Source organism: Bemisia tabaci, chromosome 10, assembly GCF_918797505.1.
Source record: "Bemisia tabaci chromosome 10, PGI_BMITA_v3".
In the NCBI taxonomy this organism is placed as follows: Eukaryota; Metazoa; Arthropoda; class Insecta; order Hemiptera; family Aleyrodidae; genus Bemisia; species Bemisia tabaci.
The window spans coordinates 15,209,438-15,237,270 of NC_092802.1; the positions used below are offsets into that span (position 1 = coordinate 15,209,438).

The window sequence follows — 27,833 nt, forward strand, 5'->3', positions numbered from 1 at the left end:
AGTAGCTGAAAAAATGGAACCAATTGATGCGATATATCGCAGGCCGTTCTGACACAAAATATGGCGTCCATCGAATCACTTAAAGAACAGCGTCAAGTTTCCAAGTTTATAAAAAATACTACCATGTGCACGTTCAATGTTTGATTTATAACAAAAGTAAACCAGCTTAAGTTTTTACGACGATAGAAACGTTCCATCAAATCTTAATAAAATAGTCAACTCGCTGAAAATATGTACCGCATTTTTGCGCCTGGACAGCGCTTTTGGCCAAGTTTCCGAATTTTTAAAAGGTACTTGCGCGTCTTGCACGCCCAAATGATTAATTTATATCAAAAATAGTCTATTAGGATGCTACTATTTACCTCAATTTTTTGAAGCTCTAGCGTCACTACTTCAGTGCTTCCATTCCATGTCTGTCAAAAAATCCGGGATTCAGAACTTCTTGGTTCCAATGTCTCCCACTCCATGACCGTCATCCGTCCCAGGACTCCTTTTAGATATTTTCAAAAGTTCCGAGAAAGTTCCGGACAATGCAAAAGATTCACAGACTGACTGGCCTATTTTGGATGCAATGTTGAATCCTGACTTTTTGCGAGGAAGGTGCAGTCATTTTAATGATATTTTTATTAACCCTTAAATGCTGAAGCCGGGTCAAATTTCGAGGCTTCCTAACAAAACCTGCCCCGCAGATTAGATGGGGCCGGTTCACGCGAGCTTTAGATATTGATCTGCAAATCATTCCAAAAAAAAAATCGAGTATTAACACAGTCGAAGAAAGAAGGGACCTATTTGGGCCTCTTTTTAAACTTTTCTCCCGAATCTGAGCGACACCTCATTGGCAGCACATAGCGGAGCATGGCGAGTTCATGCCTCGAGCCATCGCGCCTTCAATTTTGCATATGCAACACGGACATCCATCAAGCACGAATAGTCGTATCTCTGCGCCGTCATCGACGCGAGTCCTTTCCCTTGCTCCATTTCCTTATTGTGTTGATTTCGTTTGTCTCACTTGTAGTGGTGCTTCAAAGGATTACCTGAGCAACACAGCCGAAGGTAGGAAAAACGTAATCCGGCCTCGCTTTTTAACTTTTCTCCCGGATCTGACTAACAGCCTAGAGAAGAGCATACCTATTGCGAATTCACGCCTCACGACTCACGCCATTGCGCTTTTAATTTTTCATGTGCAATATGGATATCCATCTAGCACGAATAATTGTATCGCGTGTAGATGCCTCTTATTTTTGAAATTTGATATGAGTTAAGGTTGATGAGTTGAGGATATTATGTTAAGGTTTCATCATATTTTTTTTCTTCTCTTATTTTGCAATCCGTCACAGGGGTGCATACTCGGCGCGCCGTGGGAGCGTATCTGCCAGTGGCAGGTCGGCCTTAGGGCCTATCTGGGCCTGGTTCCTCGAAACGGCCCGTTTTTAAGGAAAACTTTGGTTTTCTTAAAAGTGTTGAAGAGAAACTATGGTCCAAATTGAACTCAGCGCTAAATTGCATTGGGATTAGGTAACCATAAAATTCCTGACGTTTGTTCAGAGGAAGAAAAAGAAGAAAACTCATTTTCACTCCTAAGTTATGCTAGACAGACAGCTTTGAGTCCATCTGCGTTTCATTTTTTACGATACGGAAACCGTCTATACTTATTCTGGCGGTAGCTACAAAATATTTGGGAAAATGTATTTTTAGCGCCTAATTTTGAATGTATTGTAATCCTTGAATTTTTTCTCACTTCCGATCTGCGAGGAGTAAAACCTTCGTCATGGCATCGCATAAGTGTAAACTATTTGAACGGGGGACCTGCATGTCAATTTTTAATACTATTTTATCTGTTATAAGTAAGGATTCGTTACTAAGTTAGCGACTTTACAGCCTTCCTGCCATTTTCTCAAAAACACAATTCGACGTGATTTTTATATTTGAGGAAGTATCTATGAAAAGCGCAGACGATGATAGAAACTCGTTTACCTACACTGGAAAAAAGTCTCTTGGATCCGGAGTCCAGACTCTTAAAAAATACTCTCGAAACAATCGGATTTTTGCTTGAACAAAAAAGAAATTCGCTTGAATTAAGAGGCTGGGCTCTCCTTTCAAAGAAAAATCCGATTGAACCAAGAGTATTTTTCTTGTCCAATCTTTTAAGAGTCTGGACTTTGGATCCAAGACACTTTTTTTCCATCCGAGGGAAAGAATTAAATAAGACTGAACATTTTGAAACCTCGCAACCGAGAGACATCGATTTCAAGTTTGTTACTCCGCTTTGCTGACATGTGAGAAAAACTACCTATGGAATAAATGGAAACTTTCACCCAATGGGCCTGTTGCAAGGTTCGGGGATTTGCAAATTGATGCCTGATTCTTATGGCAAATTTCACGAAAACAACGATGGCGCTACTAAAAAACCTTGAAATGACCTCTCAAACTCAAAATAAGCTGTTTTTGGAACCGACCCATTCAAAAGGTCGTTTTTCAACCGCCATACTTGTGATTGGTGGAGCCTATATATTCTGTGCTTGTGACGTGAAATGGTTCGACAGCCATGGTTTCTTCATCACTTACAATGTATTTTCCCTAAGGAAGTGACAGCCGCTTTTCAAATGCAAATATCGAGTCAATCGATAATTTTTTGATCAAAATGGAAATCAGAAATGGATTCCTCGTACGTTTAAATGGTTAAAACCTTCATTAGATAAATAAGAACCGACGGGATAAACCCTATTTTTAAGGAAGACTGTAGTCAATGGGCGATTGTTTACATCTGCTTAGTGATAACAGACATGGACATTAGCTCAATATTTAGCCATTTTCATGAGTTTTTACTTTTTTGTCACTATTTGAAGGTAAGTTTATTTTATAAATTAATTGTTTAGTGCCTTAGGATCATGTTCAAAGCTGTAAAGGTATACTTTGTTACTTATTAATTCAGAACAAACTCCGGCAGTCCAACGCTCAAACCATGGATGTTCTCTCAATGCGTGTAAATCATTCTTAACTCTTCAACAAACATCTCAATATCATTCAGAACGTTCCCACGTTTTATAAACTTATGTTATTTTAAAATCCTGTGTGTTTTAAATGTAACACTATACAGCAGAAAAATTTATCGACAAAGTCTGGTAACCGAAGAAGGATCCTACGTCTACTTTCCTTGCCTCCAGCTAAAACATACCGGTCTCCTCATCTCATCAGTATTGTCAAAGGAAAGTTTTTTTCATCATCAATGACGGATACTATCATTTTGGTGTCTTCAGTGAGGCATTAAAGGGTGAAATAGTAAGAAATAACAACTGACTCGCTACATCCAGGTTTGAGCGTTGGACTGCCGGAGTGTGTTCTGAATTAATTAGTAACAAAGTATACCTTTGCAGCTTTTAACATGCATCCTAAGGCACTAAACAATTAATTTATAAAATAAACTTACCTTCAAATAGTGACAAAAAAGTAAAAACTCATGAAAATGGCCAAATATTGAGCTAATGTCCATGTCTGTTATCACTAAGCAGATGTAAACAATCGCCCATTGACTACAGTCTTCCTTAAAAATAGGGTTTATCCCGTCGGTTCTTATTTATCTAATGAAGGTTTTAACCATTTAAACGTACGAGGAATCCATTTCAGATTTCCATTTTGATCAAAAAATTATCGATTGACTCGATATTTGCATTTGAAAAGCGGCTGCCATTTCCTTACGGGAAAATACATTGTAAGTGATGAAGAAACCAGGTCTGTCATATCATTTCACGTCACAAGTATGGCGGACCCGAAACGACCGTTTTGAAAATCCAAATTCTGAGGCGTTTTTAAGTTGATTTTTTGGGGGTTTCCGGTGATAAAAAAAACTCCGGGAAAATTCCTGTGACATCAGGAGCCTTAGTTCTTTCGATTAAAGCGATAAAAAAAAATTGGTGCAACTGGCCCATAGCGCCATTTTGTGAGCATAGGTGGGTGAAAAGTTGATCTACTGGAATAAATGACACTATATTTCTACTCCAATTTGCTAACTGTTACTTACTCCCTTTTACTGATAATCACTAGCTATTTCTGATCATCATCAATTTTGCTGAATATTTTTTTAATGCGGGGCAAAGGTGAAATTAAAAATCAGCTGTTTATGATATTACGATGTTAACTTCCCGCAGAATTGCAGGCATATTTCATGCAGGAGTGCTTCGATAAAATGGAGAAGAATGGGTGGTGAAACGGTCATCAAAAGGCCTTATTCAAAAGCGGTCATTTCCAACCTCGCCCTGATCTTCGAAATACTTTCAGGGTCGATAGAGAATCACTTTCCGAGTCCAAAACACCGACGATTTTTGAAATCAAACAAGTACGGATAGAGTGAAAGGGGTTCAAAGATAAATATTTCAACTCGCATATCTCGTGAACGGTTTGTCGTAAAGCGATGATCTTAGTCCCAAAATGTAGAGGAAAACCACCAGCTTTCAGACAATGATGACAAAATTGGTCCATTTTGAAAATGTCATCCATTGCTGTCACGTTGCCATAGTTCAAATTTTCAATTTTTAGCTGGGGCGATACCTTTATAGGTCAATCCTGTATAAAATCATTCGTCAAAAATGACACCATCAGGATAAATGATTAATATGCGATGGATACAGGGAAATCAAAGTTTTCGATCATAAAAAAATTTATGTTTACCTTCAACGCTTTGCTGGGTAGAAATAAGATGAAAAAAGAGGAATTGCTAATAAAAACGTACCATTTGAGCTTTTTAAATTTAAGTTCATCCTAGAGAAACGATTTGAAAATGAGTCATGATTTTTTGTTGATGCAGCGAGCGGCAGCTGAGGCTAGTTCTGTAACATTCATATGTCTCGATATTTTGTTCTTTTTTAATAATTTTCTTGGGAAATGAGCTATAATGGGGTATAAAAATGCACAACCTTGCAATTCGTGATTGGTTTGAGGGCATTTGGTGATCTTGGGACTCGGAACAAACCAGGTCCAAGTGTACCGCATCCACTTTGAAAAATCATATCTCTCCTCCAACTTGTTTCCCCAGGAAGAACTTGTGCTTATTTTAAAGCTTAAACCGAGGTAGATTTACACAGGTATGGAAAAGTTGAAAATTTCCCATGAGCCTCAGTACGTGTCACATGACTACGTGACGTAGGTTAAGGGGCCCGTTTTTTAATTAAATTACAATCAAATTAACATTCAAACGTTTGTGCGTTTAAACGTTAAAATTAATATCGCATTAGCAAAATTGTGCAAAAAATCCCACAAAATTTTGACAAACGATAAACCGAAAATAATAAATCAAAATAATTAAAACATTCAAAATGGCTGACGTTAAGGGGCCGCTGGAGAGCCAATCAGAGGCCAGTTGTTAAGTTCTGTCCATACCTGTGTAAATCTACCTTGAGCTTAAACGGTCTACTTTCATCAAAAAATAGTTAGATTACTTTTTGTGCGATTCCTTCAACGTCACAGCTAAAAAGGTGAAAAACTGAACATTTGAACTACGGCAACGTGGCAACAATGGATTCAACAAAGTTTCGGTATGTTCGATAAGTTTCGGTATGTTCGATAAATTTCGGTATGCTCGATAACTTTCGGATTGTTCGATAACTTTCGGTATGTTCGATAAGTTTCGGTATGTTCGATAAGTTTCGGTATGCTCGATAACTTTCGGTATGTTCGATAACTTTCGGTATGTTCGATAAGTTTCGGTATGTTCGGTAAGTTTCGGTATGTTCGGTAAGTTTCGGTATGTTCGGTAAGTTTCGGTATGTTCGATAAGTTTCGGTATGTTCGATAAGTTTCGGTATGTTCGGTAAGTTTCGGTATGTACGATATATCGCAATAACTTCGGTATTCGATGAATCGAAAATGTTTCGGTATGTTTCGGTAAGTCTCGGTATGTTCGGTATGTACGATATATCGCGATGGCTTCGGTATTCGGTGAATCGAAAATGTTTCGGTCGGTATCGATCGGTAACGATCGGTATCGGTACGGGTTCGGTATACAGCTCTAGCCGCGAGACGTAGTTGCGCTTAACAGGTGTAAATTCACCCACGAGACGTCGGAGTCACGATAGCCTGGTGGTAACGCGCTGGTCTTCCACCGGCGCAACCCGAGTTCGATCCCAGGCGGAGACGTTTCATATTTTACGCTCGCTCCAAAGTCACTTTAGGGCTTGACACTACTTCTTCCTTAGTGACCCAGCCTCGAGCTGTTTAGTGCCCAGCACTCCTCTGACTTGCTGGCTCCATTTGACCTAACCCTCGTTAGTGCCCAGCACTAACATGTAGGTCCCAACCCTAAACTCGTTTTTTTCCGTGTACGTGAGTCAAATCGCGCACTACAACGGTTTCAGCAAGCTTCTCAATCGAGCAATGTTTATTTCCCACCATGTGTTGTTCAAACTATAAGCAATTTGCCATGCACAGCTGAGCCGAAGCGTCAAGATTGAGGTTGCCAGATTTGTATATCGTAGAGACTGTCACGATAACGTTTAGCGCGCGATGCGAATCACGTAGAGCATTGAGTTTTCATGAGCGGGTGGTTTTCACCCATCAAGAATCATTAAATATCTTCGGAAGGAGTTGATTTCGGTAATTTTCGTTGTGCGAGTCGTATTCTACGTGAAATTTTAGTTGAGAAACATAAATCAGAATGCTGAAATTCGTACCTTCTCTAGTGGTCCGTTTGGGTATAGCCTAGTCGTATATCGACGGTGTAAGTCGGCAATCACAAAACTCATTTGCGGTATCTGAAAATCTCCGCCTTTATGTTATTTCAGGGTTGCCAGCCAAATTATTTTTTTCCATTCCCTGACTTTTCCCTGACTTTCCAATATTTTTCCCTGACTTTTAAGTATGGATCTGACGCAGTCTGTTAAAGTGAAAATGAGCATGAAAATCCCGCAACGCGAGCTCGAGACCGCCCGGGCGCCCGCACCTAATTCCACGAAATATCAGACAAATCCCTGACCAACACCAAAATTCCCTGACTTTCCCTGACTTTTCCCGGTTGATTTTTTTCCCCTGACTTTTCCCGGTTTTCCCGGTCGCTGGCAACCCTGTTATTTTTTTATAGGAGAACAAATCGACGTCATTCCTTGAAGTTTTCGCAGAATTTTCCTCGCGCTGAGAAGAAAATTCACTGCAGTTTTAAAGAAATGCCGTTGAGCGGTTTTCCGTTTAAAAAATAAAGTATGACAGGAGGTCTGCGACGTCGCAAACCGAGTTATGTGATAGCCGACTTACACCGTCGATACACTTTTTCCTGCGGCTCCATTGCGGACGCGGACACGAATCTCTTTCCTTTTTATTTTCGCATCATCCGGAAAGGGCAGAGGTGCCTCAAAAGCTCATTAAGGTCGGATTTAAATTATTCTGTGCTCGCCAAAGACATAAAGACGGAGCGCTCGTATCTAAAAGCACGGGGAAAAAGTGAAGCTAGGTTCGGCGCTGCGCGCTTGTGTGAGTGTGTAAATGAGCGCGGGAATCCATGGCGGCAAACGGAAATTTGATTTGAACTTGTCCTCTTGATTTTTGCACATTTCTTCTTCGAAACGTATTTTAAATTCCTAAAACGAATATACTAAGAAAGTTCGGTCTGCGTCCTAACATAATACACCTACTTTTGCTCGGTAACAGGCAGTAATCTCAGATAAAGTTAGTTTTTCTTCTGCTCATGGTGGTTCTGCAGGTTCAAACAGGCCGTTACAGTTCTAGATCAACGTTACTCCCAAATGAAATTAATCGGTCGACGACGGACGGAAACTAACCTAGAGTTAAAAAAATATGAGTTTGTACCTGAATTTGGGCAAAAATCAACCTAAAATACTTTGTTTCCGCAATTTTATTTAGTTCCCGCCCTACATTTGAATTTCAAACTTGTCCCGATTTCGCCGCCAATCCTCTAGCCAATCGTAGAGGTGGTTGAAAAGAAGCTTCATTTTTTGCTTTTAGCCCTCCGTCTTTATGTCTTTGGTGCTCGCGGACTCGGAGTCGCGGGAAATTTTTCAACGAAATCGCCGCACAGTGGATCGAGTCAATTAGAGAGGTCGGACATGGAATTTTAGACTGAAACTGCAAATTTTGATGTTTATTCTGTCAGATTTTAAATTGTAAGGGGTGTTTCTGGGAGAAAATTTTCCGAGGAAACCAATGGAACCACTTTTAGAACCTCAAAGTTCTGTATGAACGGAGTTATGAGCGTTTAAAGTTTCCAAATTTTGTCCGACCTCTCTCATTGACTCGATCCACTGTGCGCCGAACGAGCGCGCGAAGGTAGCACGAGCACAGCTCGTAGTCGACGAGCACGAATTTATCGCGATCAATTATATATTTGGCACACTGGAAACCGCAGAGATGTTTTTTTTTAAAAAAAAAAAAAATATTATATAACGTAAAACTTCTTTGAAACACCGCACCGGCTCTTAATGAGAGCCCGCCCACAAAAACAAGAATTTCGGGCTGTGACCAGGTCGCTCGGACGAAGGAGAATAACCTCAAACTGGCCCCCGAAATTACAATGCAATGTTTAAAATCGCTGAATAAAAAGCAGAAAGAGCTTAACTAAGGATTTAATTTTGTCATTGTTTTCCCATTCTTTTTGATTTCTTCCTTAGAAAAAAAAAACACATTGGATCTATAGGGTCCAAACTCTTAAAAACATCGACGAGAAAAAAATAATCTTGATTCAATCGGATTTTTGCTTAAATCAAGAACCAAGCCTCTTAATTTGAGCGGATTTTCTTTTTGATAGACGCTTAAGGTGATTCGATGGACGCCATATTTTGTGTCAGAACGGCATGCGATATATCGCATTAATTGGTTCCATTTTTTCAGCTACTAGTCATTTTTCTCTAATTTTGAGATGGCAATTCTGTTGTCAGGAGACTAAAGCACCAATTTTTACAGACAAATTCAACGTAATAAAGGCGTGGTTTTTTTACAGAGAAAATATAGCATTCGAGTGCAGTTTCGATATCAGTATCGAATGCGATATTTTCTCTGTAAAAAAACCACGCCTTAATTACGTTGAATTTCTTTGTTAAAATTGGTAAGTGAGTGATTTAGTTTCCTGACAACAGAATTGCGATTTCAAAATTTGAGAAAAATGACGATTAGCTGAAAAAATGGAACCAATTGATGCAATATATCGCATACCGTTCTAACACAAAATATGGCGTCCATCGAATCACCTTAAATCTGATTGAATCAAGAGTCCTTTTTTTTGTCAATATTTTCAAGAGTCTGGACTCTAGATCCAATGTGTTTTTTTCCAGTGTTGTTTAGATATTCAGAGAAAGATAATTTGCATGTAGGTAGCAAAGTTAAATAAGATGAATTATAAAGAGATTACAATGGGTCATTCAGTTTGCACAGTGATATGGGGCCATTCACATCATTTTAGGTCATCCCATGCAAGAACCAGTTCAAAATTTTTGCTCATAAATTCAATTCAAATTAAGGAGGATTGTCAAACCTGGTCATGGCCCGCTGACTAATACATTCTTAATAACATTAAATGTCCTTGCCGAGGTTCATTTGAACGGTGTAACAGAAACTCACTGCGTCAAATTTTGAAATAAAATGGGCTTGAAGTGGTTTTGAATTCTTAAAGGTGCGAATAGTAGTACCTTGTCTCTTTTCAAAATTTCAAAGTTACAAAAAAAATATTTTCAATTTGAAAACAGTCTTGAACCTTTATTGTGAACATCGAGTCTCTGAAGGAATAAAACATCAAACTTCCCGTTTTCGGATTGAACGTAATGCGACTTAGTGCGTTCTTCTTTAACTCTGTCCATTTGATACGTTTGTTCATAAAATAAACTTTGGCAACTTTTGAAAAACTAGTTGATCACCCGACATTCATCAGTCATATCATTAGGAGAATTTCATTTGATGTTCGCTCAAAAAATTGCTTAACAATCATCGCGAGGTGTCTACTAAAATTTAATTGTGGATTTTCCTGATTTTGCATGTTTAAGACGAGATTTCCTGACATTTCGAGCGGATAAATTCACTCTTGCTTGATTTAACAAATTAACAAATTTAATGAATTCAGGTTGTCTACTAAAACGGGCTGGCCAAAAATACGTACTTATACAGTATTTTTCAGTGCATTCCCAAGAAATTCAATACTTCCACGGAGGGAAAATTTGGTACTTTTTCAGTACCTCCAATTGACGAAATGCGCAAAAATATCAATTTGAATTTCTCGCTCAAATTGCTACAACAATGACAAAAATCCCGGACCTAAGTATACTGGCGGAACATCCGCACTTTTTCAGTGCTTCCGGACATCCCTTAAAAATCAGTGCGAAGTATTTCCGGAATTTTCGAAAATTCCGGACTTGCTGACACCTCGGAAATTGATCTGATGTATGGAAAATGTTAGAACGTTAGAATTTTCTGATCTATAACCAATTTTCCTGATGTTTTCCAGATTTTTCATGATACCATCGAATTTCCTGGTACCACCCGGTTTTTCTAGATTTTACTAGCGGTAAACACCCTGACCACAGGGCCACAAACACTGGGGAAAAAACACATTGAATCTAGAGTCCAGACTCTTAAGAACATCAACAAGAAAAAATACTCTTGATTCAATCGGATTTTTGCTGAAATCAAGAACCAAGCCTTTTAATTTGAGCGGATTTCCTTTTGATTTAAGCAAAAATCTGATTGAATCAAGAGTATTTTTTCATGTAAATGTTTTCAAGAGTCTGGACTCTAGATCCGATGTGTTTCTTTTCCAGTGTAGCGTTGATCTCTGATAGAGGCGGATCCAGCAATTTGGCAACACCAGATTTTCTCCCTTTGAACCTCTGCTAAATACGCTTCTTGTCAAAGCACCTGGCCCCTCCAAGAATCGATACATTTCCATAGGTTTAAATGGAAGAAATTCGATGTTGCCAATTTCCTGGATCCGCCGATTGAAATAAACTTTTGCCAGACTCGGTTAAATTGCTTAAATTGTAGTGCGGGGCCTTCGAATTATATTGTCTCTGCGCGTGACACCGCCTTGTCTCCGACGTCAAGCCGTGACGTCGAACTTGGGCACGTCATGTCACTCAGCACGGCTGCGGCTTCTCGATCGAGCGCAGAATTTTGATATGCAAAATCTGATCCGACGACGCGTGTCGCTACCGCTACCGCTGCAACTCCGCGAAAAATGCGGCCATGCGCGCTGCGCTGAGCTGCAGTCGAAAAGCCACGTTGCCAAATGCACCACTCGCTCAAGTTAAGACCCTGGCCGCCACATAAAAATCCTCTTAAGTTCTGACGTCTGAACCTTACTAATGGATCGTATTCCATAGTGGTTCGATGTATCGTTTGGTTCAAAACAATAGAACATAACCTCCAACCACAATTTGAGGATATGAGTCAGAAAAGCTGAAAATGAGATATTCCACAGCGATTTCATTATTCTTGGCCAATTAGTACTCCACTGGAAAAAAAAACACATTGGATTTGGAGTCCAGATTCTTGAAAACATTGACAAGAAAAGATACTCTTGATTCAATCGGATTTTTGCTTGAATCAAAACGAAATCCGCTTAAATTAAGAGGCTTGGTTCTTGATTTAAGCTAGATTCTGATTGAGTCAAGAGTACTTTTTCTTGTCGATGTTTTTAAGAGTCTGCACTCTAGATCCAATGTGTTTTTTTTTCCAGTGCACGAATAAAAATCTCTGAAAATCTGGCGAAAAAATATTCACAGGTTCCCCTGAAAAGAGGTTGTTCCATCCCCCATCAGATTTGGCCCCCTATCAAATATGATCCATCTTTTCAGGAGTGATACAGTAGCATGCGAGACGTTCAAATATGGCGGTCATTTTGACTTACGCCCCCCCAGAGAGGGAGGGCGGGGGGTTAAAGACAAAACCTTCAACTGCCTATAACTTTTGAGCGAATAATCGGATTGAGTTGAACTTTTTTTTAAATGAAAGATCTCAAAAAGATCTATCTACTGATACCAGAAAAATTGAAAAAAAGTAAATTTAATGCAAATTTTTAGCAATTTTTCAATTTTTTAGGGGACAAAATTTTCAATTTGGTCGTGTTTCGGCACCGCGCAATGACTCTACTAAAACAAAAACCAGTTTTTTAGATTCTACACTCAATTTCCCATAAGATGCAAAATACCGCATCCTGGGGAAACGTTTAGATCGCGAGCTATGGCTCGTCAAAGTTAGCCCCGCGCTGAGTGCGCGCCCCTTGCGCTGCTCGCATATCCTCTACGCATCTGCCACCGATCCTGTTGCCCCTCCTCCCCCTTCCTAAATGCAAATTAACCTTCTACTACCCAGCTTTCGTATATATCTGCGTTATAGGTACGTGAAAATTTCAGCACGTTCGTGATTTCCAGTAGAATTGATGCTTTATTTCGCCCCCCCCCCCCCCCAACCTGGCCACTGGCTCTGAAGTGTGCCCCTGCCTACAAGTTGTAATAGTTTTTTCTTGTGTCTAACTAAAGGTATTTGTTTTCTAGATCACACGCTAAAATGAACAGAAAAGGTATAGAAAAAGTAATTTATTAAGTGAATTGAAAGCAGTTACACAAGGAGGTTGGGAGGTGGGATAAAAAATTACCTCAATTCCATCTCGTAGTCACAGGGTGCTACATCAGCAAAAACATGTAACAAGAAAATTTATATATTTCTTTTTCGCACAATATTTCGCATATATCGCACAGTGGCCGGGTTGGGGGGGGGGGCGAAATAAAGCATCAATTCCACTGGAAATCACGAACTTGCTGAAATTTTCACGTACCTATAACGCAGATATATACGAAAGCTGGGTAGTAGAAGGTTAATTTGCATTTAGGAAGGGGGAGGAGGGGCAACAGGATCGGTGGCAGATGCGTAGAGGATATGCGAACAGCGCAAGGGGCGCGCACTCAGCGCGGGGCTTACTTTGACGAGCCATAGCTCGCGATCTAAACGTTTCCCCAGGATGCGGTTTTTTACATCTTATGAGAAATTGAGTGTAGAATCTAAAAAACTGGTTTTTGTTTTAGTAGAGTCATTGCGCGGTGCCGAAACACGACCAAATTGAAAATTTTGTCCCCTAAAAAATTGAAAAATTGCTAAAAATTGCATTAACTTTACCTTTTTTTCAATTTTTCTGGTATCAGTAGATAGATCTTTTGAGATCTTTCATTTAAAAAAAAGTTCAACTCAATCCGATTATTCGCTCAAAAGTTATAGGCAGTTGAAGGTTTTGTCTTTAACCCCCCGCCCTCCCTCTCTGGGGGGGGGGGGGGGCGTAAGTCAAAATGACCGCCATATTTGAACGTCTCGCATGCTACTGTATCATTCCTGAAAAGATGGATCATATTTGATAGGGGGCCAAATCTAATAGGGGATAGAACAACCTCTTTGGGTTTCATTGAGGGAAATTTGGCAACGTCTGGGGGCTCATACGGTCTTCTTCCTTAGCGCGGCAGTCCAGTGCTATCAATTCAATATTACTATTGATTCGCGGAAAGGTGCCTACGAATCGACAACCCCGAACGGAACAAAACTGTTCACACACGAAAGCCGGGGAAACTTACTCCCCTGGTGCGCATTAAGAGCTTATCCCACGGTTCAACCTCTACATTTGAATTTTTCCTCGCCTAGTTCAAGTCCCCGCTGCGCCGCGCCGCGCCGCGACGCGACGCAAATTCTCCACTGCATCCCCCCCCTCCCGGATCACCCCTTATACCCCGGAAGGAGTCTCCCAAAAAAAATACTTCGAATTAGGTTAGACAAGCAGTCAGTTCAACTCCTGACCTACATCCGGGACGGAATATTCTGACGGATTCTGCCGTGCTAAGGAAGAACGCCGTATGAACATTCGAGAGTTGCCAAATTCCCTTCGATGAAACGTTTATTATTGAGGAAATTTATGAAGATTTTTCCTCGAAATTTTCAGGAACTTTAGTTGAAATTGCGAGCAAAATTATCTAAAAAGTTAGAGGAAAAATATTCATAAGTTTGGCAAGAAATTCGTCTTTTATCAAAGGAAATTTGGCAACGCATGAAGGTTCATACGGCGTTTTTCCTTGGCACGGCAGAATTGGCTACCCGCAATCCAAGTTCTGAGCGCCGTGGTGGGAATGATGTCGAATATTGGAATGAAATTTTTTCAAGGGCTGCGTAAGTAACCCAACTCAATTATCCGAGAATTCGTTAGGAAACTTCGAAATTAGACCCATTATATTTTCTTCCTTCAAAAGTGTTTGCAAAATTAAGATTTTACTGTTGCTATGCGTTTCATGGCACACTAAGTCCATTGCAGAAGTTTTAAAAAATTGTAAGACATTTAATTTTATAGTTTCAAAAAAGTTTGAATCTTGGTGAAGTCATAAATTACAAATCTAGATTGCGATGTTTCTAGATTTTCGCTGTTGTTTGGTTATTTGACGGGATTGTCGTCATTTCTTCATTGTCAAAGTCCCTGGATTTTTTTTCTTTTACCCGATTTTCTCTTGCCATCGAACAAAATTTCCACCTACATTTCTTTTCCTCTTACTTAAATGCGCTCACATTTGTTAAACTTCGGAAGAAATTTCTACTTCTGCATGTTCAAATTATGAAAGAAGGAAACTAAATTTGGTTCGAGCTCGGACGTAAGTGCTAAGCAGACCAGTGACGAGGATTGAATGAACGATTATCGATATTTCCCCATTTGAAGCTATGGTAAAAATCAATTATTAAAGTGATCGTGCGAGCACCGAGTTTATCGATCCTTTTTCATAGGTTTAAATGGCAGATCAATTGATATGGCGCAAAATACGCCACGCCTCTGAAGCAAACACGCTAGATTTCGGCAACTTCTGAATATTTTAAAAAATTGTAAGACGTTTAATTTTATAGTTTCAAAAAATGTTGAATCTTGGTGAAGTCATAAAGTACAAATCTAGATTACAAATCTAGGCGTTGTTTTCTAGCGTGGCAGTATGCTGCCGCCCTGGAAGAAAACGTCGTATGAACATTCAAACATTGCCAAATTTTCTTCCATAAAATATTTATTTCTGAGGAAAGTTATGCATAATTTTCCGAAAAAATTTCAAGAACTTTCGGTAAAATTGCTCACAAAATTATCTGAAAAATTGGAAGGAAGATATTCGCAAATTTCTCCAAAAATTCGTGATTAACCGACGGAAATTTGGCAACGCCTGAAGGTTTATGCCGCGTTTTTCCTCAGGCCGCTAACACACGTACACTCCGAATGTACATTCTGGCCTACTGCGCATGCGCGGGCATCGCGAATGTACACTCATCATTCTCTTGGAAAAGAATGAACAGTTTGACGAGAAGAAGAAGATACCCGCGACGATATTTTACTCATTCCTGTAACTTATAGTTGTTCAAGAGAACAAAATGAGGAACATTCTCGATGCCCGCGCATGCGCAATAGGCCAGAATGTACATTCGGAGTGTACGTCTGTTAGCGGCTTCAGTGTGGCAGGATGGGTGACTAGTGCGAAGTGTCTCCGGAGATTTCATTTTTAACTATATCCTGCATGTGGTCGCGGACGAAGCAATTTGGTACAGACGTACACTCCGATGCTGGAGTCAACGACCATTACTATCATTGCTTCCAGCGGCGAGGCTTGAATGATCGAATATCGATACTTCCCAATTTAAAGCTGTGGTAGAGAATCGATTGGTAAGGTGTGCGTTTCGAACACCCTATTTATCGATCCTTTCCCACGTGTTTAAATGGCAGATCAATCGATATATCGCAAAGCAAGCCACGCCACTGATTGCTTCACGGCCGAGAGAAATTGATCACCGCACTAGAAAGTTTTCCTCTCGCAAATGCATGATGGAGGATGAAATCAAATTGGGGGGAACTGCCCATCTATTCTGCGGCGTGTCCCAAGTTAATCTTACAACAGCGGCGTGGCGTGCTTTGCGATTTATCGATTTTTATGTCCTTTAAAACTATGGAAAAGGATCGATAAACAGGGTATTTGCAGCGAACACCTTAATAATCGATTTTTTATAAGAGGTTTAAATGGCATAACAATCGATATATCGCAATTCACGCCACGCCCCTGTACTTACAAGCTGCGAGCACGTTCATGTTTTTTAGGTAAAATGAGAAAGAAGGTAATAACTGGGTCGAAACACTTGACTGTATGGAAACTGCATACCAATGCTCCATTTTCCGGAACTAGTTCCGAATTCCGGAACTTTTGAGATTATTTTGAATTTTTCCCGGAACTTACGAAAATTTCCTCAATTTTTCCCGGAACTTCAAAAATTCCCAAAATGTGCCGGATCTTTTGCATTTTCCGGAACATTTGAAAACTCTAAAAAGAATCCCGAAACTTTTGACGGTCACAAAGTGGGAGATATTGGAACAAAAAAGTTCCGGATCCCGGAACTTTTGACAGACATGCGATGGGAGCACTGTTGCAGTGTTGCATAGCTACCGCTTGAAATCGATGCTTCGTTCGATCATACATTCCGCAAGCTCGCGGTTCATCTTGAGGAAATATTTTCTGGGTTATTCCTTATAGACAAGTCAACCTTCAAGTATTGATAATGCAGATTTCAAAATCTGGTTAACTGAACTAGAAAAGAGTTGTTGTTTTAAGGCCCTCGTTGGCAACGTCAGTTACTTAGTTGTAAAATTACAATGTCAACAAAACTGTGCAATCATTGCAAAACAATAGTTTACTTGGGCCGCGAGAGTATAATAGAAACAAAATGTCACGACATAAAGGACGAAAACGACAAAAACGAACGAATTCACGACACGAGAGTTCGGAGGAAGTTCCGGGGTTTGAAGGAATAAGTTTTAGAGGCGTAAGTTTTTAAAACTTGTTCCGCGAACAAGTTCGCCGAACTGCTTCCCGCGAACCACCCTCGTGTGGACAAGGCCTAAAGAAATTCGCCGATTTTCCCAAGTTTTCAAGTAAATCGTTCATTTCGTGACTTATTCAGGTTTCTCGAGAAGCATGCGGAGTCCTGGATTCGGGACGCCACCCTCGAAAAATAAATTTGCAAGACGTCAATTTCATCACGTGATATTCCCAACGAACCGCGGCGCGCGGACTCGAGCGCTGTCCGTGCTGAGGAAGAGCGCCGTATGAGCCATTGAGCCATTGGACGTTGCCAAATTGCCTCCGTTACAATTCGAATCTTCAGGGAAACCCGTAAACATTTCTCCTCCAACTTTTCGGAGGATTTTATTCGCTATTAGATCTAAATTAGCTGGAAATTTCAAGGGAAACTATTCGTGACTCTCCTCGAAAATGAACACATCATCGAAGGAAATTTGGCAGCTGTCGAATGCACATACTGCCGTGCTAAGCAAGAACGCCGTAAATCCATCAAGCTTTTCCCTCGTTTTTTGGAACTTGAGACTTTATCAATTAAAAACTGTTTTACCCATGCACCTCAAATATTCAGGTTAAGTTTTTGATAGTATTTGCGGAAGAATTCTGTTAAAACATTGACCCAAGGCGCACAAGTTTTTCTGCTATGAAATACTTTTTCCCAAAAGGGTAAAATGGCGTTTACGGCGTTTTTGCGTTACATGGCAGTATACACTGGAAAAAAAACACATTGGATCTAGAGTCCAGACTTTTAAAAACATCGACAAGAAAAAATACTCTTGATTCAATCGGATTTTTGCTCAAATCAAGAACTAAGCCTCTTAATTTGAGCGGATTTCCTCTTGATTCAAGCTTAAATCTGATTGAATCAAGAGTATTTTTTCTTGTCAATGTTTTCAAGAGTCTGGACTCTAGATCCAATGTGTTTTTTTTTTTTTTTCCAGTGTACGGCGTTCTTCCTTAGTACGGTAGCGTTGTCCGGCGGGACGGGCCTCGCTTCGCCTTTCGCCGTCGGGCACTTTTCCGCGATGGTGGCCGGGAAATCGGTCAATGCCGACGCATCGGTGCCCCCCCCCCCCCCCCGGGGCCGGGGGGTACGGAGCATCGCATGTTTATCGGTGCACTAGTATCAACACGTGGCTCAATTATAGCTGTCAGCTGTCGTAATCGTCGCTCAGCGGTGTGTTGTCGGTGCTCACCTTTCGCCGCCGCTGCACGCCATACCGTGCCGCACTGTCATACATCCGTTACCTCATTTCTCCGGTAGGTCAGTCACGGCCGCGAGTGAGTTGTCTTTCGGCGCGGGGCGGCGGCGGCGGAACTGCCGAAACGCCCGACTCTGTCGCGACGTTTCGAAATTTCCGTTCTTGCTTTGGAGTTACTTTAAGCTTGAGTACCTGTTTGTACTGGAAAAAAACACATTGGATCTAGAGTCCAGGCTCTTGAAAACATTGACAAGAAAAAATACTCTTGATTTAATCGGATTTTTGCTTGAATCAAAAAGGAAATCCGCTTAAATTAAGAGGCTTGGTTCTTGATTTAAGCCAGATTCTGATTGAATCAAGAGTACTTTTTCTTGTCGATGTTTTTGAAGAGTCTGGTCTCTAGATCCAATGTGTTTTTTTTCCCCCCAGTGTATCTTGGCAATGGTGGAAGCTTCAACTTTCGGGACTTCAGCATTCTACTGTTGACTGATGGATCATAAGGGGGACCCTAAACTCGTAAATTTAACCAGTGTGGGGTCCCGCTGTAGCCCACGAAAGAGCCTCCGGAGACGACGGTACCCACAAATTCAGAATTCTTAGGGTCGATTAATCGGCCCCTGGTCCTGACTGCAGGAGGATTGGGAGGACAAAATGATGTTTTCCATGACGAAGCCCCCCAAAATGCACTAATTTTAGGGGTCATCCAGTGGTGTTTCGAATTTCAATTAATGTGCCTCCTTAACCTATGTAAAACGATCGACCATCAGCGTCTTCGCAAAGATCACTCCGATAATCGATTTTTTGCTATAGTTTCAAATGTAAAAATATCGATAGCCGACGAGTTTCTCCTAGGGAGTCGTTTCCTTACGGGAACAGAGGCGGATGCAGCACTTTGGCAACACAGCATTTCCTTCATTTAAACCTATGTTAAATAATCGATTCTTATCGGAGCATCTGACCCCTACAAGAATCGACATAATTCCATGGGTTCAAATAAACAATGTTGCCAATTTGCTAGATCCGCTAATGTACGGGAAGCGGTTAGCTCTCATCTTTGCCTGATAATGCTGACAGACGAAAATCGCATCGACGAAGCCCGAGGAGTTTGTCGAACTGGATCTTGTTTGCTAAACAAATCGCTCGACACGGCACTCATCAGTCATCATTAGGCGAAGATTAGTGTTTATCCCCGAAAGTAACTTACACCCGATGGGAAGCCGATAATGCGGGGTCTCCGGTATATTTTATCTGCGGCTTATACGGCTGACAGTCTCATTTACCCCTCCCTAAAAGTGACTCATCCGAGGAATAATTTCTCATCAGCGTTGCCGAATTTGTCGTGAAATGCGTCTAATTTACACGGTGAAAATAAACCTTCATTATCAAATTGCTCAGGTACACTGGAAAAAAAAAACACATTGGATCTATAGAGTCCAGACTCTTAAAAACATCGACAAGAAAAAATACTCTTGATTCAATCAGATTTAAGCTTAAATCAAGAACCAAGCCTCTTAATTTGAGCGGATTTCCTTTTGATTTAAGCTTAAATCTGATTGAACCAAGAATGTTTTCAAGAGTTTGGACTCTGGATCCAATGTGTTTTTTTTCCAGTGTAAGAGGACTTAGGATCTCAATAAAAGGTTTGAATTTGATAGGTGATTTTCAAAAAATCTTGACTAACAATAAGCCCTCTCAGCTATTCTCACGAATTATTCTCAAGATGAGCTCAAAATTGCCAACTTCAGAAATGCAAATTCTGCTTTTCTTTCACAAGAGTTAAAATGGTTGAAAATTTAACGATTTTTTTTCCTATCTAGAGAGGAATATGTACAAATTCGGTCTAAGTTCATTTTGAAATGAGGTGCTTAGCACTATTTTAAGCTCATTCATGAAAGCACCTACCTACCTGCACGGGGAATCAAAAGATACAAATTTTATTTATCTTATGAGCCGAAAATTGTAATTCCTTACTGTAAAGTTCAGTTCATTTGTGAGTAACTCTGTTTTAAAAAACCGCGAATATTTTTGTTTCAATCATTTGAGACTTTCTCACAAGATACGGTACTTACATTTCCTTACTTTTTAAACTATACAAAAACAAAAACAAACTCGGAGTCAGAACTGTGAAATTATTACACGAATGACTTTATTACACTGGAAAAAAAACACATTGGATCTAGAGTCCAAACTCTTGAAAACATTGACAAGAAAAAATACTCTTGATTCAATCGGATTTTTGCTTGAATCAAAACGAAATCCGCTTAAATTAGGAGGCTTAGTTCTTGATTTAAGCTAGATTCTGCTTGAATCACGAGTACTTTTTCTTGTCGATGTTTTTAAGAGTCGGGACTCTAGATCCAATGTGTTTCTTTTTCCAGTGTACGTTCAATATCGACGTTGAAAGTACATTCAAATCTCACTTCATCAGGCATAGTGGTTTCGCATAATTTAGCGCACTTGCGCTATAGACGATGGAATTTTCAGCAAAACACACTTTGGGCCCACTTTGCGAGAAATTGATTGGAGTCACGGCAAGACGATCGCGAGTTTTAAAATCAGCGCTACCTAAAACATGTGAGTTGATCCAACACGATTCGAACTTTTTTTAACGCCCACCAGCAACGTAACACTGTTTTCATTCTGATCAGAGAAGTTCATAAAACCACACGATGTAAAACCGCTAAGAAACTATGAATGCGGGATGTTAAGGACAGGGCCCGATTAAGGGGGTGGCCACATGGGCCGCGGCCCATGGCGGCAAATCTATAGGGGGCGGCAAATTTTGCAATTTTTTTAAATGTAGGTATAAAAAAAATTCGGATTTAGAAAAAAAAATTACAAACGAGAAAAGGCGACAAAATCTTTGATTTTCTGAGAGTACTTATAGTAATTTCTACTTTTGTCGTATTTCAGTGATACAAGAGGCAGCACCTTTAATTAGTCGAGTTAAGAGAGAAACCAAACATGCAATTTGGCCTGGAACGGCGCGACATACCTAGAAAGAAATGATGACGAGGATTTGAGATGAAAAGGAGAAGCCCTCGGCGCGGCGCGATCGGTATGTAACACAAATTAACGCCTACAAGACTGCACGAATACTTCACGCATTGCATCAAACATAGTGCGGTCATTGGGGACAGCGTGAAACGGATAGCGCCTACAAGAATGCATGAATACCTCACGCATTGCGGCAAAGACAGTGCGATCAACGTGAGATGTATAGCGCCTGCAAGACTGCGTGAATACTTCACGCATTGCGTCAAACACAGTGCGGTCTGCGAGGCGCGGCGGCGGAAGTTAAAATCATTAATCCACATTTATGTTTGTTCTTTCATACTTTTTCCGTTCATTTCTTATGAATGGAAGGCCTTGTCCACACAGAGATAGGTTTGCGAAACTTAATTTTCGCGCAAAGTTCCGTGAACTTTTGCTAGTAGTGTTGACAGGGCTTTCCCAAAAAATGTGTTCAACACCAGCAAACGCATCTTATGCACCCCTTCCCCGCTGGCACGTTCATTTGATGGTTTTCATTGATGTTTCAAAACGAATGAGAAGGGGGCGGCAAGTAGGTAAATCGGGCCCTGGTTAAGGATGATCGATTGAATTGGATTTCAACATTCTCTGACTTTTCCGGATTTTTGAACATAAAATCTCCTGACTTTTCAGCGGGTTTCCCTTCAAGTAGATTTTTCATAAAAACTATTTTCACGAAAAATGTTTAGCGCTACGTTTTTAGAAACAGGAGACAATGCAATGATTTGGCTGAAAGAAAATATTTCAGGGTTTTCCCCGACTTTTCAATAACTTGTACCTAACCCTGGAATGGTTTCGCAAGTCTTGGCAAAAATTTGCAACAAGGAAACCTTGGAAAGTCTTTACGTGAAGACACCCCTCAAAGATCCTAGTTTTCGTCTCCAATCGCTTTTTAGAGTCTCATGTGACTCCTCCCTCCCCTCCACAAGTCGTCGCTCCTCTGGCGTAAGGGCGTATCTCTATTTACGCATGAGCCCCGGAAGGCATAGAATCCTATGGGAAACAGGGCTCACGTGGAAATTGAGATACGCCCTTATTTCAGAGAAGCGACGAAGTGCGTGATCTGAGGAACTTCTCCCTCGGTTTTTGCGGCGAACAGTCGAACTTGATCGATATATCGATTGAGTTCCTACCCGATCAGGTGTAAAAATCGAAAGCCGCTGGATCGAACGCGAGAGATTAGTATCACTCGGGCCCTCGGGATGTCTTAAGTCACGCAACGGCTAATGAGGTTGAATTTTTACCCCGGGGACCTTAGCGCCAGGTGGGTGGCTGGTGCCGCACAACGGATCGAGTCAAGTTGAGAGGTCAAACATGAAATTTTCGACCAAAATTGCAAATGGAGCACTAGACAAGGTACGAATTTAAGCATTCTTATACATGTTTCTTCACCAAAATTTCACGTAGAACACGATACGCACAACGAAAATTACCGAGATTAGCTCCTTACAAAGATATTTAACGATTCTTGATGCCTGAATGCAAACCGCCCGCTCATAAAAACTCAATGCTCTGCGTGATTCACATTGCGCGCTAAACGTTATCATGACAGTCTCTTGCGATATAAAAATCTGGCAACCTCAATTTTGACGCTTTGGCTCAGCTATAGCAAATTGCTAATAGTTTGAACAACACATGGTGGGAAATGAACATTCCTCGATTGAGAGGCTTTCTGAAACCGTTGTAGTGCGCTATTTGACTCACGTAGAGCTTTGAGTTTCTTGTGAGCGGGCAGTGCAAATTCCTGGTAACCAATGTGAAATAAAAATGTTAATATCTCCGTTAAGAGTTGGTTTCAGTTATTTTCGTTGCGCGAATCATATTTTACGTGAAATTCTGGATAAGAAACATGTATCAGAATGCTTCAATTCGTACCTTGTCTAGTGGTCCATTTTTATGTTCATTTCGTCACATTTTAAATTTCAAGGGCTACTAATTTTACGAGGAAACCAATAGAACCAACTCTAAAACCTGGTTAAAACGGAGTTATGAGCTTTTAAAGTTTCCAAATTTTGTCCGAACTCTCCCTTTAACTCGATCCACTGTGCGGCTTGGCGTCGAGTTTCGCCGTTTCGGAGGGTGCGGAAAAGGATCATGTTTTGACGGCATTAAACGAAAAGGGATCAGCATTTTGGCCGAAAGAGTTTGCTCGTTAGTTCGGCGGTTACGAGTGCAAGATACGAGAAAAGCGAGCACACACTGGCGGAAAAAGAATTGAATTCGCCGTTTAGAAGATTTCCTCTTGAATCGAGAGTAAAATCACTCGAATCGATCAGGTTTCTGCTAGATTCGAAGGTTTTTTTCGTTAACTACAAGTAACTTACCCGAAAGTTCTGCCATGAGTTTTTACCTGAATCTGCTCCTAGTTTTTCTTCACTATCGTATGGAAGTATATGTCGACTATGAATGAATTTAACTTGCTGCAAATGCTGTGCGAAATTGCAGTATCTTAGCAGCAATGCAAGCCTCGTACACGATTTTACTGAAGAAGTCCTCACCTGATAGACCAAATAAATTTTCCAGATTTTCCCAGCAACCCACGTAGCACAAACTGCAATAAATTGCAATAGAGAATTTGCAGGTATCTGAAATTGGATTAATTTCGTGTTTAAGTGGAAATTACTGAGTAAACTGAACACGAGGATACCCTTGGTTCATGAATTGAAAAATTATTGGAGAAGATATGACAAAATGAGCTAATCTGCTAGAATACGTGTGATTAAATTGGAAATGCCGTCAGATAAAGTTACTAGGCGGTGCATTTTTCCACTTTTAAATCTATTTTTATACAATTTCCCATATCATAAATTTAAATGTTTAAGAAAAATACTGTGAAACCATCTCCTTAAGCACTTTCAGACGAGGCAAAACTTTGCATGCAAATTCTCCGTTACATGGTAAAAGCATTACTACTGCATCTAAGTATAGTGTAAGTCGCCCATCTACTGATTAAAGGAGTGTTAAGGCACCTGTAAATGAATATATTGACCAACTAACTTACCAAGCGGCTTATTAAAATGTGTTGCGATAAAATTGAGATAAGTTGCAATATTGCATTGCACTGCATATTACCTATCTTTCTGACACATGGAACTCACTTCCTTCATTATTAAAAATCAGCATTACTTGACCAAATGCTGTAAAAATTGTCATTTCTCTCACTAAAGAAAGTAACTATATTGCAGTGCTGCCAAATTTCCCCACGCAAGTTGTATTTTTACCGGAAGAATATTGATAATTTCTGACTGAAATTTCACTAATTTTTCCTCGATCTCAAAAAGAAGACAAATTTTCGACAAAAATTATGCAGGTTTCTTCTCGTAAAAAATTGAAAATTTTGAGTCAATACTGCAACCTCGAAATGGAACCACGTTCTTTCGCAAGGGAAACGATGTATTATTGCGATTTCACGGTAAAAAAAATTCAATTTAATTGCAATAAATCACGATTTTATTTTAATATTTTCATTATGCGCTGCGCTACTTGGGAACACTGGAAAAAAAAAACACATTAGATCTAGAGTCCAGACTCTTGAAAACATTGACAAGAAAATGGACTCTTGATTCAATCCGATTTAAGCTTAAATCAAGAGGAAATCCGCTCAAATTAAGAGGCTTGGTTCTTGACTTACGCTTAAATCTGATTGAATCAAGAGTATTTTTTCTTGTCGATGTTTTTAAGAGTCTGGACTCTAAATCCAATGAGTTTTTTTTTTTTTTTTTTTTTTTTTTTTTTTTTTTTTCCAGTGAACTTCAAAATGTATTAACTTTTCCTGGGCCAAATCATGCGACCCTGGACGGACCCCCGATCAGAAACTTCGCTCTCGAAGAACAAAAACTAATAAAACCAACTTTTCGACCTCGATATACGATTCGAAATAAAATTTACCAGCGGCGGGAGGTTCGTTCCGGTGAGGCCTGCTATCCGATGATGATATCCAGACGGACTTCCGTATCGATTTCCTCTAGCCCCCCCCCCCCCCCCTTCCCCGGCCAATAAGTCGGGCCTCTTTTCCCCCGACGGCTGTGAAGAGCCTTTTGTATGCTAAGCAGGGAACATTTGAACTTGGGGTCTCATTAGCTTTCCTCTTTGACTCGACGAGGAGTTCTTGACTCATTACGCCACTCCTCCGACGTAAGGGCGTAACTATACTTCCACGTGAGCCCTGTTTTACGTATAAATTAATGCTTTCTGGGGCTCACGCGGGAATGGAGGCACGCCCGAGGCGCGACGAATAGAGCGTGACAAGTGGTTCGGTCACTCTCCTCGGCTCCATCGTGTTTCTTCTCGTTTGTTAACACTCTTTAAGCAAACCCTTACGTGCCCATTAGACCCTTGCGATTAGTTTGTTCCGTTTGCCCTTTGCAGTGGCGCATTTGGAATCGTGCACTGAGGAAAAACGCCGCACAGTGGATTGAGTCAATAAGAGAGGTCGAACATAAAATTTTTTACAAAACTGCAAAGATTCATGTTCATTTTGTCGCATTTTTAATTTCAAGGGATGCATACCTACAGAGAGAATTTTCACAAGGAAACCAATGGCACTACTTTCAGAACCTCAAAGTCTTGTATAAACGGAATTATGGGCGTATAAAGTTTTCAAATTTTGTCCGACCTCTCGTATTGACTCGATCCACTGTGCGCCGTATGAGCATCCAAATGTTGCCAAATTGCCTCTCAGAAAGTATTTATTTTTGGAAAACGTTTCGAATATTTTCCCTTGAATTTCTGGCAAACTTTAGATCAATTTACGAACAAAATTCTTTTAAAATTGGAAGAAAAATACTGACGAACTTTCGGGAAAATTCGTGATTTGTCTAAGGCGACTTGGCAACGTCTGAAGGTTCATACGGCGTTTTTCCACGGAGCGTCAGTGCAGGTTACTGCAGAGGAAGGGGGGGATGTTCCCGATAGTATTAGTCCGCCCCCTTCCCCCGCCCACGTCTTGAAAATTGAGTGTACCATTCAAGTTTCGCTTAACTTTGGTAGGTTTTCGTTTTAAGTAGAATGCCTAGAGAGTTATGAACATATCATTTTAAACAGACCAGTTGGCAATGACCTTTAAAAAGCGACCCACAAAAACTAAAACCTCTGGAAAAACTAATAAAATATTCGCTTTAGGAGACCCTTCGGGTCTATTTTTTTAATTTGAAGTATTTTAAAAAAATAATTTGGTACTTTTCAAGAATTTTTTGGAATTCCTTTCAAATACCTACCTATTGCTAGTGTTAGAAAACTGAGGATGAAATATTTAAAGTTGTTCTGCTCTTTTTTAAATTAAATACCTCTCGTGAATTGTACATTAAAACCGAGCGCTTCCCAAAACTAACATTTTTTCTCCAACAGCTGTATTTCTAAAATTCAAGAATTTTTCAAAAGTGTTTTCAACACTGGTTGCTACTAGCGAGGCTTTAGCCCATTTTTCACATGAATATAGCGGCATTCACAACCGCCAGTAATTTGAGACAGGCGAAAGACCAAGATTTGCCTTCATTTTCACTTGATACCACAAACCTACTCCAGAGTTCGAATAGTTGCGCGCTTGATTCCCGTATTTAACGATGCGATCATAGTACAAACCTACATTCAACGCCAGTAAATTGAGACAGGCGAAAAACAAAGATTTTCCTTCATTTTCACGTGATACCGCATACCTACTCCGGGGTTCGAATAGTTGCGCGCTTGATATCCGCATTTAACGATGCGATGCGAGCATAGTGCTTACATTTATAATATCACGTCAGTAATTTTACACAGGCAAACACCAAAGATTTTCCTTCATTTTCGCGTGATACCACATACCTACTCCCGAGTTCGAATAGTTGCGCGTTTGATTTCCGTATTTAACGATGCACTAGCGTTTTTCCTACACTCATAAACGCCAGTAATTTCAGCCGGGCAAGAAGCTATAACCAGTGAAAGAAACCAGTGATTGTAGCTGATGTCACTTACTTACCACCAAAATAGATGGCGTGCAATCGTGACAGATAACTGATATAGATTGGATAAATAATTAATAAAAATGTGGCAGACCGTACAGTAAAAAGTATCACTGTTGATTTTTCAAGACTGGTTAGAATTACTTAGTTGAGTAAATTAGGGAGGTTTTTTTTTAAAAAACTGAATTAGTTTCAAGGGGTGTTCGCACCTTAGCAACGATACTTCAAATTCCATTTGGGCTCAATTTCAAGAATGTTTTTATCTTGATGCAATAGTTTAGTGACACTACTTATCAACAATCTTTGGGAGGGGCAAAAAATGTATAACACTGACCTGGTGACTCTACTGATTGATGTCTCAATTATTCATCATATACCTAAGCTACTTCTTGAGGCTCCAGTAGGCGACAATCGGGACTGTCTCTTTAAAGAGTAATCTTGCATTTACATATTATTGCAATGTACTTATTGGTATGATGTAAAGACAGAGTGAATCAGAATTTGCTAATTTTGTTGAAGCAACACAGGAAAAAACGGTCCAGCGCATTTGACTCTTAATATTGTTGAAAAATGGTGACACAGTGTTTCCATTCACTTGGTGATCATAATTAGAATTGTGTACGTGGAATCCTCTTCCTACTTCCTCTTCTGTCTTCATTGTTAATGCAAAGGAAAGAAGAGAGAAGCAAAATCAAGGAGAGCATGCATATTTGATCCTTCAAATTTTGAAAAAAAATCCTGCAAGTTTTCGTTACATTTAGACCGTCATGCAGTGTTCTTTGCCTAAGCTACTTGGAAACTCAGTCTGGACGGCTTGAATACAGGCAAAA

At 40.2% G+C, this 27,833-nt stretch overlaps 1 protein-coding gene across 3 annotated transcripts in view; it reads right to left on the reverse strand.

The window, feature by feature from the left end:
* inaE (inactivation no afterpotential E) overlaps positions 1 to 27,833 on the reverse strand; it is a 245,907-nt gene that overhangs the window by 215,941 nt on the left and 2,133 nt on the right. The window lies entirely within an intron of this gene.